The 12854-nt window shown below is 40.1% G+C and overlaps 1 protein-coding gene across 2 annotated transcripts in view; it reads right to left on the bottom strand.

The window, feature by feature from the left end:
* Nucleotides 1-4970, bottom strand: part of LOC134494343 (Y+L amino acid transporter 2-like) — a 31927-nt gene extending 26957 nt beyond the window's left edge. Inside the window, exon 1 of one of the 2 annotated variants that reach the window (XM_063299460.1) lies at nucleotides 4794-4970. The gene's annotated coding sequence lies outside the window, so the exon portion shown is untranslated. Of the gene's footprint in view, nucleotides 1-4747 lie in introns of both variants that reach the window. The other variant, XM_063299461.1, reaches the window with a different exon arrangement.
* Nucleotides 4971-12854: the final 7884 nt, after the last annotated feature.

Genomic DNA, 12854 nt, shown 5'->3' with positions numbered 1-12854 from the left:
TTTTTCCTTAATCCGCCCGGGACCCATTTCCCTGCATTGTCATGCGAGCCGTTGCAATGTCACAAGCATCGCAACGGTGATCATGACAGGAACCTTGAACACACGAGATAACCCAAACACATTCCAATCCAGCTGCTAACATATAACAATCCCACAAGATGGAATCCTCCTCCCCTCCCAGATGAAACACGCATCAGCCAAATGACATGCGAAACGTTACAATGTACCAGCAACATTGGAACGGTGAACATGACAATACCTCCATATAAACCACCTTAAGCTCTCAAAGGAAAGGTAGAATATTAGAGCAATAAAGGAGTAATTTTTTGCTACAACACCTGAGGAAACCCTATCAGATCCTGGGGCATCCAAAATTATGTCCTCAAATCTGTCTTCTATCTTCCCAATGTTGGCCTCTTAAGGTAGCCACTTGACTGACTCTGTCTAATGATAACCCTGGTCTTGGAGCTAATCACCTCTTCTTCTTCCTCTCTTCCTATCATGCAATATAAAGTACCTTATTCTTTCTGTCTCCAGCCAAGGAAAACATTCGATAACCTCTGCTGCCACAGCTTTTATTTCCATATTGATCATGAACATTACTGCCCATAGACAGTTCCTAATTCATGTATGTTGTACTTTATGCATTCCAACTTTCCTCTGACCCAAGAGATAAGAAGTGGATTCATATATTATAGTAACCCATGATGTGATTTGGTTTAGCATGTTTTGTGAACAAAGTCACTGCTTGTTACAGAAATCTTGATTAAAACAAATGTGACCTAACTTGACTTAAAATGTGAGCCCAGCTATAGCATCTCTAAACAATAGCCAGAGTTACTTCTGTGGAGATAAGCCAGACTCTACTATAGTTTGCCACAGGTAATCCATAGCATTAAACTGTAGTTTCTTGGTTAATTTCAGTATCAGCGTACTACAACAAATGATCTCCACATTATAGTGATCAACTCTGAGTTTCCCGACTGGCAGCAATAGTTCCACTCTTGCACTTTCTCATGTGACTTGATGACAAAAAATAGCTATGAATGAATGAAGACCTACATAAGTTTCCTCTGCTAAAATGAAGAAACCAATGTATTCAAGATCCTGAAAGAATGCAGTTATATGGAGCAAGTCATTCCAGGTTGACTGTCAGTAGGGATGGGGGATAAATTCGTTCAGTTCATATTTGAATGTGAATGTATCACTTTCTTTTAACTAATACAATCCCAATTATTCACATTTCTCATGACTCCAAATTTGGCAATGCAATCCACCCATTTTTAAAAAAATGTATATTAGGGGAAACCAATAAGAGAGAATATATGTAGCTCAAGGTTGAACTGTGGAGTCCATGGTGCTGTCTGAGCTTGGTTGTTTGCTTGCAGACGTTTCATTACCCAGCTAGGTAACATCGTCAGTGCTAGTGAGTGTGGGGTTTGCTCCCTGTTTAGGGGAAAGTCTATGTTAGGGGAATGTCTGCATGTTCCCTTATTTTCATCTTGTTTTCCCTCTTTGGGTGTCATCCTCATTACATCTGGAATCAAAGAAAATTCAGGTAATTATTCTTTATAATCTAGTTTGCACTCTTGACTCAAAAAAACTGTAGTGGGATACTTTGTTTTGAGTCAGGCTATTATTCTTCAGGATGATTAGCTATTTATTAGAAAGCAAGCCAAGGAAAACCTATTCAAATGAATAACTTGATCTTTGGCAGGGCATCCTACTTTGCTCATATTTCTTGACAAACACGCTAAAGAATTAAGTAGCACAGTGAAAATCAGGTGTACAGGACTTGAGTTCATTAGATTATATTCTTGAGCCTGGGGGGTAGGACAGAATTAAGAAAATCAAATTATTTAGTAATGGTGATGATGCACTGTTTATATTGGGGAAACAAAATAATAAATTATGTGATTCTTTTATTGATGATTGATGGCTGGTTTGATACCCTAGAAACGATGAAACTAAACTGGGACTGAGTGACCTGTCCAAAAATGTGAAGAGCATTTGCTAAGTGAACATTAAAAGATTTGTTTTAACCAACAGTGTTTTTTTTTTCATTTACAGAAAGTTTATACTACGAAGTAACAATATTATTTAGTGTCAAAGAGTCCAACTGTATCATGGTTAAACATCCCTTCAGAATTCTTGTTTATTTTCCTTTTTTGCAATTCTTTATTGGTTCAGGCAATAAGACAGAATGATTCCAAGTTGCAAAAGAAATGATAATTTAAAAATGCATGATATAGGAAAAATTGAGAAAGGTAACATCAAGTGAAACAGATTTTTTTCATGCTGTCAATGAAGTTACATGCTATAAGAAGTTAATAAATGGGCTCTGATTCTTCGTAACAGCATTTATATAGAATGGATTTTTGTTGAACCAAGAAAACACTCTTTCTCATGAAAGGGACTGTAGTCCACAAAAATCATATAATAATATTTTTGTTCATATTTAAGGTATCACAAGTCTGTGACCCTAACTTGACCTTCCACCTTTCACTATCTTTACTATTTTGGTTGACATTTGAGCCAGAACTCAGTTCAAACTTAGTGCCATCTGCTCTTCTCTTATCGCTTTGATTGTTTGCTTCTTTCCTTCCCCTGGGCAGAGACTTCTTTTCTTCTCTGCTCGAAGGTCCTGGTCTCCAGGCTTTCAGGAACCTGGCCCCATGACTTTGCAATCAACTCCTTCCTCCCCTTCAGTACAATAATATCAAACAGCCAGTCACTTAAGTACTGTAAATCTATTTAATTGTCCAATGAGCTCATCCAGTACTGTAAAAGTAGACAAACAAGTGTTCCTCTGATGTAACTCTCACAGTCCTCACAGCTTTTAAAAGGGGGTTAAAGACTTTTTAATTTGATTAGTGGGTTTGCGTGGGACCTGTTATTCTATCCTACTCTCAGTAAGTTTGGTGGTTTCCAGGTTAGTATTTGTTTCACATTAATTATGGATGTATGTGTGCTCTGTAAAATTGTAGGGTGTTCTTTTAAATAAGTGTATTGCATTTGATGTGGGACGCGGTGGCGCTGCGGGTTAAACCGCTGAGCTGTCGATCGGAAGGTCGGCGGTTTGAAACCGCGTGGCGGGGTGAGCTCCCATTGCTAGTCCCAGCTCCTGCACACCAAGCTGTTCGAAAACATGCAAATGTGAGTAGATTAATTGGTACCGCTTCGGCGGGAAGGTAACGGCGTTCCGTGAGTCATGCTGGCCACATGACCCGGAAGTGTCTATGACAACGCCGGCTCTAAGGCTTAGAAACGGAGATGAGCACCGCCCCCTAGAGTTGGACACGACTGGACTTTACGTCAAGGGAAACCTTTACCTTTTTATTGCATTTGATTTGTCTTAGTTGTAAATATTTGTTTTATCGGTTTAACTGTTAGTTGTGAGCTAATTTCATTGCATGGAAAGTTGCAATGATTGTGGGTTTTTTTAAATTTGTGCCATGTCTTGGAAAAGGCATATAACAGTAATGGTAATAATAATAGTAGTAATATGACTATTACTGCTAAGTTGAACACTATATATTCATTTAAAGCAGCCATGCACAGCTGAGAACAGATCCTCATCTTCAGCACTGGCGAAGTTGATGTGGCTTAGTCTTGGTGGACAGAAAGAGAGTACATGGAATAGAAGTAGATCTCTATCTGTTTCGGAGTTCAACTCCTATAAGCCTCAGACAGCTTGTCCAGTGGCAAAGGACTGTGAAAGTTACATCAGAGGAGCATTTGTTTATCTACTTTTACAGTACTGGATGAGCTCGTGGGATAGTTAAATAGATTTACAAATCGAAACTGACTGACTGTTAAGGTTTGTGTCAAAACATTATTTTCAGATCAACTCAGCATAATCTTTGGAAAACCTTTTTCATATAATCAGAGATAACATAAATTGCCCCAAGATTTTTCATCTGAAAGCAAAGCACTTGTTTGAATTCACAGTGGTGCAATGAAACCCATGCAAAGTTCATTTGAGTTGACCACCTCCTGCTCACCCAAAGCAATATCTTCAGGAATAAGTGGAGGTGAGTCATCAATGAGGGGTTTGTTACTTCTGTTCTGACATTTCACTTGGCTGAAATGCCTATGCATGCAAATTAAAGAGAACACTCTTAAATAACGTATCTTGTAATAGAAATGCCTTTACTAGTTGATGAATAATTGATGAGTAAGTAGAAAAAAAAGCTATATTAAACCATGCATGATATCAACTATAGTACTGGAAAGTCAGTTGAATCAGTCTTCAGTATACAGTACAGCTATTGTGATTAAACATAAGCTGTAAGAGAAGTGTTTGCTCTATGAACATTTGCCCAAGCAGGAATATTCTGAATATGCAAAGCAAAGCTGGTTGTCATCAATAATTTTCTTCCCCCAATGTTGTACTATTGAGCTAAATTTTCCTGTCCTTTGACAGGATGATACATTTTTATATGCAGTGCCCCCGAGCCCCCAATATTTCCTAATGCTTATCTATAATATTGAGAAAGCTCCTTTGTTTCTCTTTCTCTGGTACCTTCCAGATGCATGGGACTACAACACATGCTGATGGGTTGTGATGGAAGCTGTAGTCCCATGTATCTGGAGGGGGCCAAATTAGGAAAGTCTGTTTCCCCACCAGCATTTATTTAAAAAAAATATAATTTGAAAAAAAAAAATCTTCCCTTGCTCTACCCTCCCAATGGCCCCTCTCTAATGAACATTAATTGAAAATATCAAAAAGAGAAGTCATTCCTACATGAAATTAGTCAATAAAGGTAAAAAAGAGTAATGTTGAGGCTTACCCATGAACGATATCCTCTCTACTTTAGCGGGAAAGCTATTTAACTTCAGAAATGGAATGGTGATCTCACTCTAAGTAAGCAACAGAGCAAACAGCTGCCTGATGCAAAGTGGAAACTGATATGAATATGAATAGCCTCTTTGCTTTTTCTCTTCCCCCTTCTCTGGGCTGCTATTTGAGGAGGGAAACCACAATGACCCGCTGCAACAACAACCAATAAAGTAAACTGTTTTCTGCTAAATTGCTCAAGTGTACTAATGAGCAACAACTGTGGAGGTTACAGCCAAGCTTTAGTGTGTTAAGATGGTAGGTGTTGCAGAAGAACTGTGTCAGTCTATGGTTGCCAAAATGTATCCTAGGAATGTAGAACACCACAGGAGGAGTCTGGCAGCACCTTTTCACACTACTACCTTTTATTAAAAGGCATAAGGCTTACATAAAATTGGTTAGTCTGAAAAGGTGCTCCAGACTCCTTCAGTTGTGTTCCGAGTATCTCACAAATGTACCCTGCTTGCTAAAAGTAAAATAATTCAACAGGACCTGAGCTCCTTCTGACAGAGACTTTGCTTTATCTAGTCAGGGATGGGTTTATTATTTCTACATTCCTAAGATTTCAGTGTAAGTGGTTGAAGTGGAATATTTTATAGAGGGTGTAAACATAAACCAATTTGTTTTCAGAGCAAGGAGGAGAACCCAGTCTGGATGGAAGTGTGAGCAGAAAAGAATCCAATCATGAGTCACTAATTCAGAGTCAAAATCAGCCAAGCTAGAAGAAAAGGTCAACAGTAAACCAGTCTCATGACATAATAAGTCAGGGATCACAGGGGAAGATATTGCAATGGGTGTGTAACATCCTGATTCCAAAGAAATCAGTGGGATTTAGTTTCATGACTAGCTGATCATTAAGCAAAACAAATGAAACCAGCCCACTTCTAGATAAATTTTCTAAGTGCTTTACTGAGCCACAAGTGTCTACTCTATCAAATAGGAATTAAATTTACTAAGAACATTCCTGAGAGTAATGATTACCTAGACAGGACAAAAGAGCCTGAAATGCCTCCTGGAATCATTGCTTAATGCTTAATAGCAGGTACTAGACACAGTCACAGGAGAATGCAAGAGAACAGAAACAGAAAAGAGAGATAAAATTCAGGCAGGGTAAGTAATAAATGAAATGGGTTGAAATCATGGATGTTTAAGAGATTAATTAGAACAAGAGTCTTACACAGTGACTGGTTTTACACAACATGCTAGACTTGTTGCTAGTTGCACAGTTTGTGGGTTGGCATGTTGGTTTATTAATTTATTAATTGCATTGGTAGGCTGCATACTCAGAATGACTTTGGGTGGCAGATTAAAAACAAAAAGTCAGACAACCATCAAAACCATAGCAAAGAAAAAATGGCCAAACAGGTAAACAACAAACACAATAACCATAAAATCAACCCACAATGAGGCTTAGTCCAATATCTGGAGAAAATGCCAGATCTTTAAGGCTTGTCTAAAAGACAGTATGGTTGTGGGAACCCAGCACTTGACTGAACATGACAAGGCCTTCATGTTTAACCATATAATTTTTAATATTTTGGGGTGTAGCCTGTTATGTGCACATAACAATTATACCTGGTTAACTGAGATTTGGGGTCTAGAGTGTTGTGTGAACCCACTTATTATCTAAAAATGTGCAAGAGAGTACCCCAAGGGGCTGGGTTTTTTGAGGGACCACCTCTCCTCAATGACATCCACCCATCCCATCAGGTCCAGCAGAAGAGACTTGTTGTGGGTTCCATCCACTAGAGAGTGTCATCTGATGGGACCCAGGACGAGGGCCTTTTCTGCTGCTGCACCCACCCTATGGAACATCATTCTTCCTGAGGTCAAGCTGGCCCTGACCTTGATGGCCTCCAAGACTGGCTTTGCCATCTGGCCTGGGGATCAGAGAGTGGTGTGGAGCCCATAAAATGGTTGCACTGTTCTTGAATTACTGTGCTCTCCTGCTGACTGCATTGCATGGTTTTTAATAGTTTTAATGTTTTGTATGGTTGTTTTATTTTTGGGGTTTTTGGTATTGTTGTTTTAATTGTAAGCTGCCCAGAGTCATGAATGTGAAATGGGCAGCTATATAAACTGAATAAATAAAATAAACAAGATGCATAACAGGAAGATTGCTGCTGCTGAATTCAATATAATGCCACCAGCAGCAGCAATGCAGTGCAGCTGGAGTGTCTCTGTTGATTTCAGGGAGAATCAATAGAGACTTGATTCACAGCATTATGAATTCACAGAATGGCTTTTTTTGTCAGCTGCAAACTGTATCTCTGTATTTACATAGACAAATGTCCTTAGAAGAAAAGAAGTGGAATTGGCAATGAGTAAAGGTTCCGTTTGCCTTCTTCATTTCTGTGCTAATTTCAGGGAAACTTACCTGTCCATAGCAGTGTTCATACACTTCAAAGAGTCTACCTGAGTGCTTAACTTTTTGTACCTGAGTCCAAAAAGTAAAATAAAAGTTGCTCCTAAGGTGGGTTCCACAGGTTGGTGAAAGCTTTACAGCTTGAGGCTGGGATCGACATCTGGCTTCTAATCCCTACATATTATACCTTTGGAACTTGTTATGTACCCAGCATTTGATTCTACTGCTCTGTTCAACTGCTCCTATTTTTAGGAATTATTTTCAGAACAATCTACTTCCTTCTAACTCTGTGTCTTGAACTTTGAAGTTATAAAGACCAAATCTTAATCTTTGCAACATCTGTTTAGATATTTCAAAAGTGATATCACATCCTGCCTCTTTTCTCAAGGCTAAACATATCTAATTTCCTTGTTATGCCTTGCAAAACTTAGTTTCCAGTTCCTTGATTCATGATCCTCATTGTCTTTCTTTGCTCCTGTTGTAGTTTCTTTGAATCTTTCTTAAATGTGTTGCCCAGAATTGGACACAAGACTTGCAGTTCAATCTGACAAACACAGAATATAGTGGAATGTTAATATCCTTTAATTCCAACAGTTATATCAACCAGCCTTAGAACTGACAATTAAGATACTGAAGTGGTGAATAGTTTCTGCTTTTTAGGATTGACTATCAACAGTAAAAACCAGCAGTCACGAAATATGTCACAGACTAACTATTGATAAAGTAGCAATGAAGGCCTTGGAAAAGATATCCAGATGCTGTGACATGTCTTAGAACTGTGCAGGAAAAGATTTTCCCTGTGACACACTATGGAAATGAAAGTTGGACTTCGAAGAAGCAACTAGAAAGAGTACTGATGCTTTTGAATGCTGGTGTTGGAGAAGATTCCTGAGAATATGATAGATACCCAAGGAAACAAACAAATGAATCATAGCACAAATCAACCCAGTGTTCTCACTTAAGGCACAAATAACCAGGCTCAAATTATCATATTTTGGACACATTATGTGAAGACCCAGCTCTCTTGAGAAATTTATAATGCTGGGAAAGGTGGAAGGAAAAACAGGACAACCAGCAGTAAGGTGAATGGACGTAATGGACTCAATTGCAGTGGCAATAGATGCTCTGTTAGAAGACCTTAAAGACCAGGTTAGGGACAGATCATCCTGGAGATGTGGTCACTAAGAGTTGACACTGTCTCGATGACACATAATCAATCAATCGATCAGTCCCTATGATTTGGAAACTATACTTCAGTGGAAGCAGCTTAAAACCACATTTGTCTTTTTAGCATCCATGCCACACTGCTAACTCATATTTAGCCTGTGTTCAACTACAATTCCAAGATCCTTTTCACAGGTACTGTTACCAAGCCAAGTATCCTCCATCCTATATCTGTACATTTGATTTCTCTTTTTTATGTGAAGTATTTTGCAATACTTGTAACAGATACAGAGTAATTTGAAAAAATAAAATTAAATAATAATGGGGGAGGCGTCTGCTGCAATCTTATTATGGCTTGTCCTGCCGCTGCTGCTGCATTATTGCTTACGCCAATGCATTCCTTGCAAACCAATTCAATCTATATTGCCCAGCAACACAATAGGTGAAGAAACACATGCTAATCTAGTTACACTAGGTCTTAGTAGCCCCTTCAGATAATACAAGCCAGAGTAAAATTAACCAAGTAAGCAATGCTGAGCAGCCCCTTCCCTCTTACTGTCTCAAGAACTAGAGCAAGACTCTTTGAAGTGAAGACAACTTTGCATTCTGCCACATGAGCCTTGGTAGTGTTGGGCTGGGCATCAGAAGGAAGTTTTAGTTGCAAAGGCTTCCTCTGTACAAAAAATTGCATTGTGATGAGTTCCATGCTGGTATGTATTTCCTACATGTTCCATCAACATCTCTCAGTCACAGTGTTTACGAATCATGGCTCACTTTAAGAAATGCATCAACCACCAGCATAGGGCGAGAATAAGACAACCTCAGTTACCTGATGCACAAAAATGCCTTGCAAGCACAACTCTCCATCAGTGACTCCTCTCTCTCTCTCCTTTTAGTCAGGAAGTATACATGTATCCAGGTATCTTCAGATAGGGTGCTGCCACTAATTCTTTAGATAATGCTAAAGATGCATTAAAATGGTTCTTGTTGAAAGAGAATGAGCAATTTTCTCATTGAGAAATGAGCAACAAGAGGGAAGGAAGGCAGCTGCATAGTAGCAGTGCACAGAACTTTGAAGGAATGCTTTTTTCTATTACACAGTGAAGCACCAGTTGGAGCACAGTTGCAAAGTGAAGTGGTAGAGTAAATAGCAGTTGAACAAACTGGTTGCACTGCTGCGCTTTGCTCATAGAAGGTGGCTTCAACACATGTGCAAGGGCCATTTGCTGTGAAATGCAGTTGCCAGTTAAGGCAAATCTACCTCACCTGGACATGACATGAGACAGAAGACATTGCTTCTCCTATTGTGAAGTGCAACCTGGTCCCTTGGCCCATAAAGGCATAACAGAAGATAAACAATACACCCACTGGAGAAAGCACTGAGAACTTCCTGAGGATTTAATGGTAAAAGACATAAGAAGAAACTGGAGCATTGAAATCTCTCTCAAAAGAAAGGCAATGCTCCTCACCGCAAGAAAAAGGCTACATATTCCAAATCCCAACAATAAGACACATTCAGGTATTTAGCATCTATTATTTCTGAATTTATGAAAAGGCTCTGAGGACTTGTGGGTTAAATGTGATTCCTGGGATCCTATAGCTGCTGAGATTATAAATCATCATTACAGCAGGCATCATTTTGAAGGGAAGGTGGGTGAGCTACAAGTATGGGCATATCAACCAGTGTGGTGTAGTGGTTAAAGTATTGGTCTAGGACTGGAGAGTGCCAAATTCAAGTCCACCCTCAGCCATAGAAGCTCCCTGGGTGGCCTTGGCCAGCCACACTCTCACAGCCCAGCTGATCTCATCCACTTGCTGTGGGAATAAAATGATGTAAGATTTCCATGTAAGTAACCTTCAACTCTTGGCAGAAAGATGGAATATAATAGGGAAATGATGTAGATGCAGATGGCTCTGAGCAGGAATAGGAGATGTTGCCATTTAAGAGGGGCATAGCTGGTGCATACTTCAGCATTTGCAGACCAATGTTCTTAATGTCTCCTTCACTTATTTAGTACCTACGATACTACATAGCTGAACAGGAGTAATAACTTTAGATGGGAAAGAGGAGATGATGATGATGATGATGATGATGTCACAGCCAAATACCATTTTAACCACAGCCACAGGAGTGGATAGATGAAATAATCTCTGTAATCTGAAATGGTCAACCTCTTTCCTTCCTATCATCCCATGCATCAAGGACTGAAATCGCATTTTTGGTAGAGTTATTAGTTAGGGTTCATCCTCCCATCCTCCTAACTATGATACAAAGATGCTCCACTTTATGAGGGCTAAGTCCTTATGATGATTTTATTTCATCTCCAGCTAACAGTGGAAGCAGCTTAAATTTGACTTTAGCTGATCCATTTTAAAAAGTAATACTTTCTCTCTTCCTCCATCATTAAGTGTTGGCTGTAGATAAGATGTGGGATGTTTTGCCAATAACATGGTTGATTGTATGGTTAGTGGCTGGGATCTGCCCAGCACCATTGGCAATTTTGGGCTACGGTGGGCATACCTTTTTGCATTTAGTTCCTTGGCACTATTTTCCAGGGCTATTTATTTGGGCAGCAGGAAAGTAGCTGAGAGAGCAGTGAGGCGTCCAGCCAGAGTGAGTAGCACATGGACCTGTATTCTCATTCATAATGCAGCTGAAGTATTCCAGGTCAAAGGTTATCTTGCATTTGCCCAGGTTTGCTTCCTCCCATTCCACAATCCCCTCCTCATATACAGTAGGGGGGCTGACTATGTCTACTGGTTATTTCCCCAACCTTGTTAGCCCTTGCCCTTCATTTCCATCCCCTATTTCATACATCTCAACAGTGCTGAGCCAAAACAAGGGGGGAGAATGGAAAATTAGGAAAACATCAAATTGCTTCAAGCTTGCTGGGATCCTGTAGGCAGAAAGATTTTGGTGCTCAATTCCAGTGCTGTGGTAGTGATGATGGAGCAATCACTCTCTCATCTTCCCAGTGTGCATGTCTTATTGGAGAGGAAGTAGCCTAGGGCCTCTGGGTATTTTGGACTGAAACTCCCTTCAGCTACTGCAGCCAGCGCCAAGGAACTCTGAGAGCTGTAATCCAAAATATCTAGAGTGTACAAGACCACCTGCTCCTGACCTGTTTGTAAAAAACTGCAGTCAGGATGTATAAGATTGGGAGGAGTAAAGTGCAACATCAGGGGGCGCATCTCCATTCCTATCCAATACCCATAGCTGATTGAGATTAGTCTCACTGGTATCCAAATATTGACCACTTGTCTTTAGTTCTCACGGGTACAATATTAATTATTCCTGGCTTTATCCCAATGTCCCAAGATGTGTGCTAGAGACCACCACTGGAGATGCTATCTAAAGGTGCTTTCAGATTAATTCAAAAGAAGAATCAACTTGTGAGAGAAAGACTTACCACACGTCCACTGACTAGATGTTCCTCACAGTCATATAGGCCGTTATTTAGAGCTTGCTTGTTGGCATCCAGGGGCTGGAATGAAGCAAAGTACACAATAGCCAAAGGCGCTGGGCAGAAAAACAGCCCCCGTTGAGTGTCTTGTGAGGAGCAGTTTAAGAAGTTAATGAATGCTGGAAAATTCTGAGGCAGTCAAAACAAGTCAGCCAGAGTCAAGGAATGCATTTGTGTTCCTAAAGTCAAAGAGCAACTGGAAGCAGCCTACTGAGTACAGAGTAGCCATGGGGAAATGACCTAAGCCAGTCAGGCCCTCCCTTGTTTTTTTTTTCTCAGCCTCTGCTAGTTATATTCCTAATATTTACTTCCTCCCATTCTGCCCCCTCCCTGCTCACCCCTTCCATGCAACCCAAGGAGTTGGGATTTTTAATAGTAACTAGGCCCTAGAAGAATGTATTCAAAGGGTAAACATTTGGTGCCTTCCTTTGGTGCTTCTGCTTCCTACAGAGCTAACATACAGGATCCCTTGTCTGTTATTTTCCTAGACACATCAGCAGCCGCTGTCTAGATCAGTGTTTCTCAACCTTGACAACTTGAAGACGTGGGGACTTCAAATACCAGAATTCCCCAGCCAGCATGGCTGGCTGGGGAATTCTCGGAGTTGAAGTCCACATGTCTTCAAGTTGCTAAGGCTGAGAAACACTGGTCTAGATAAATATTGCTGCCTTTTCTATAGTGAACATAGAGATGTTTTCGGTTATTAGCCTTGAGGTCAAAGACAACAAATGACCATGTCCTGCAAGAAACAGGGCTTTGCTGAAAATTGCAAAGTATACTAATTTGATGGCTTTGATAGATTTACTGGAGGTGTTCCCACTCAACTACCCCCACTCCCATGTACACATACACAAGTATAAGAAGTAATATCACATTAGAAAATGGCAGCTTTCTGTTTGTCTACTCAAAGGCAGTTGTATCCCTGAAACTAGGGAGAGCTCTTTCACTAGTAGAGCGATCTCATTCCTTTGACCTCAGAGTGCTTTGATATAGCCCTGCCTTGGGTGCTGCAGTTGGGAAA

The sequence above is a fragment of the Candoia aspera genome, chromosome 3, assembly GCF_035149785.1.
Source record: "Candoia aspera isolate rCanAsp1 chromosome 3, rCanAsp1.hap2, whole genome shotgun sequence".
NCBI classification, from domain to species: Eukaryota; Metazoa; Chordata; class Lepidosauria; order Squamata; family Boidae; genus Candoia; species Candoia aspera.
The sequence above is the reverse complement of the archived record's forward strand: the minus strand, read 5'-3'. Positions and strand labels throughout refer to the sequence as shown.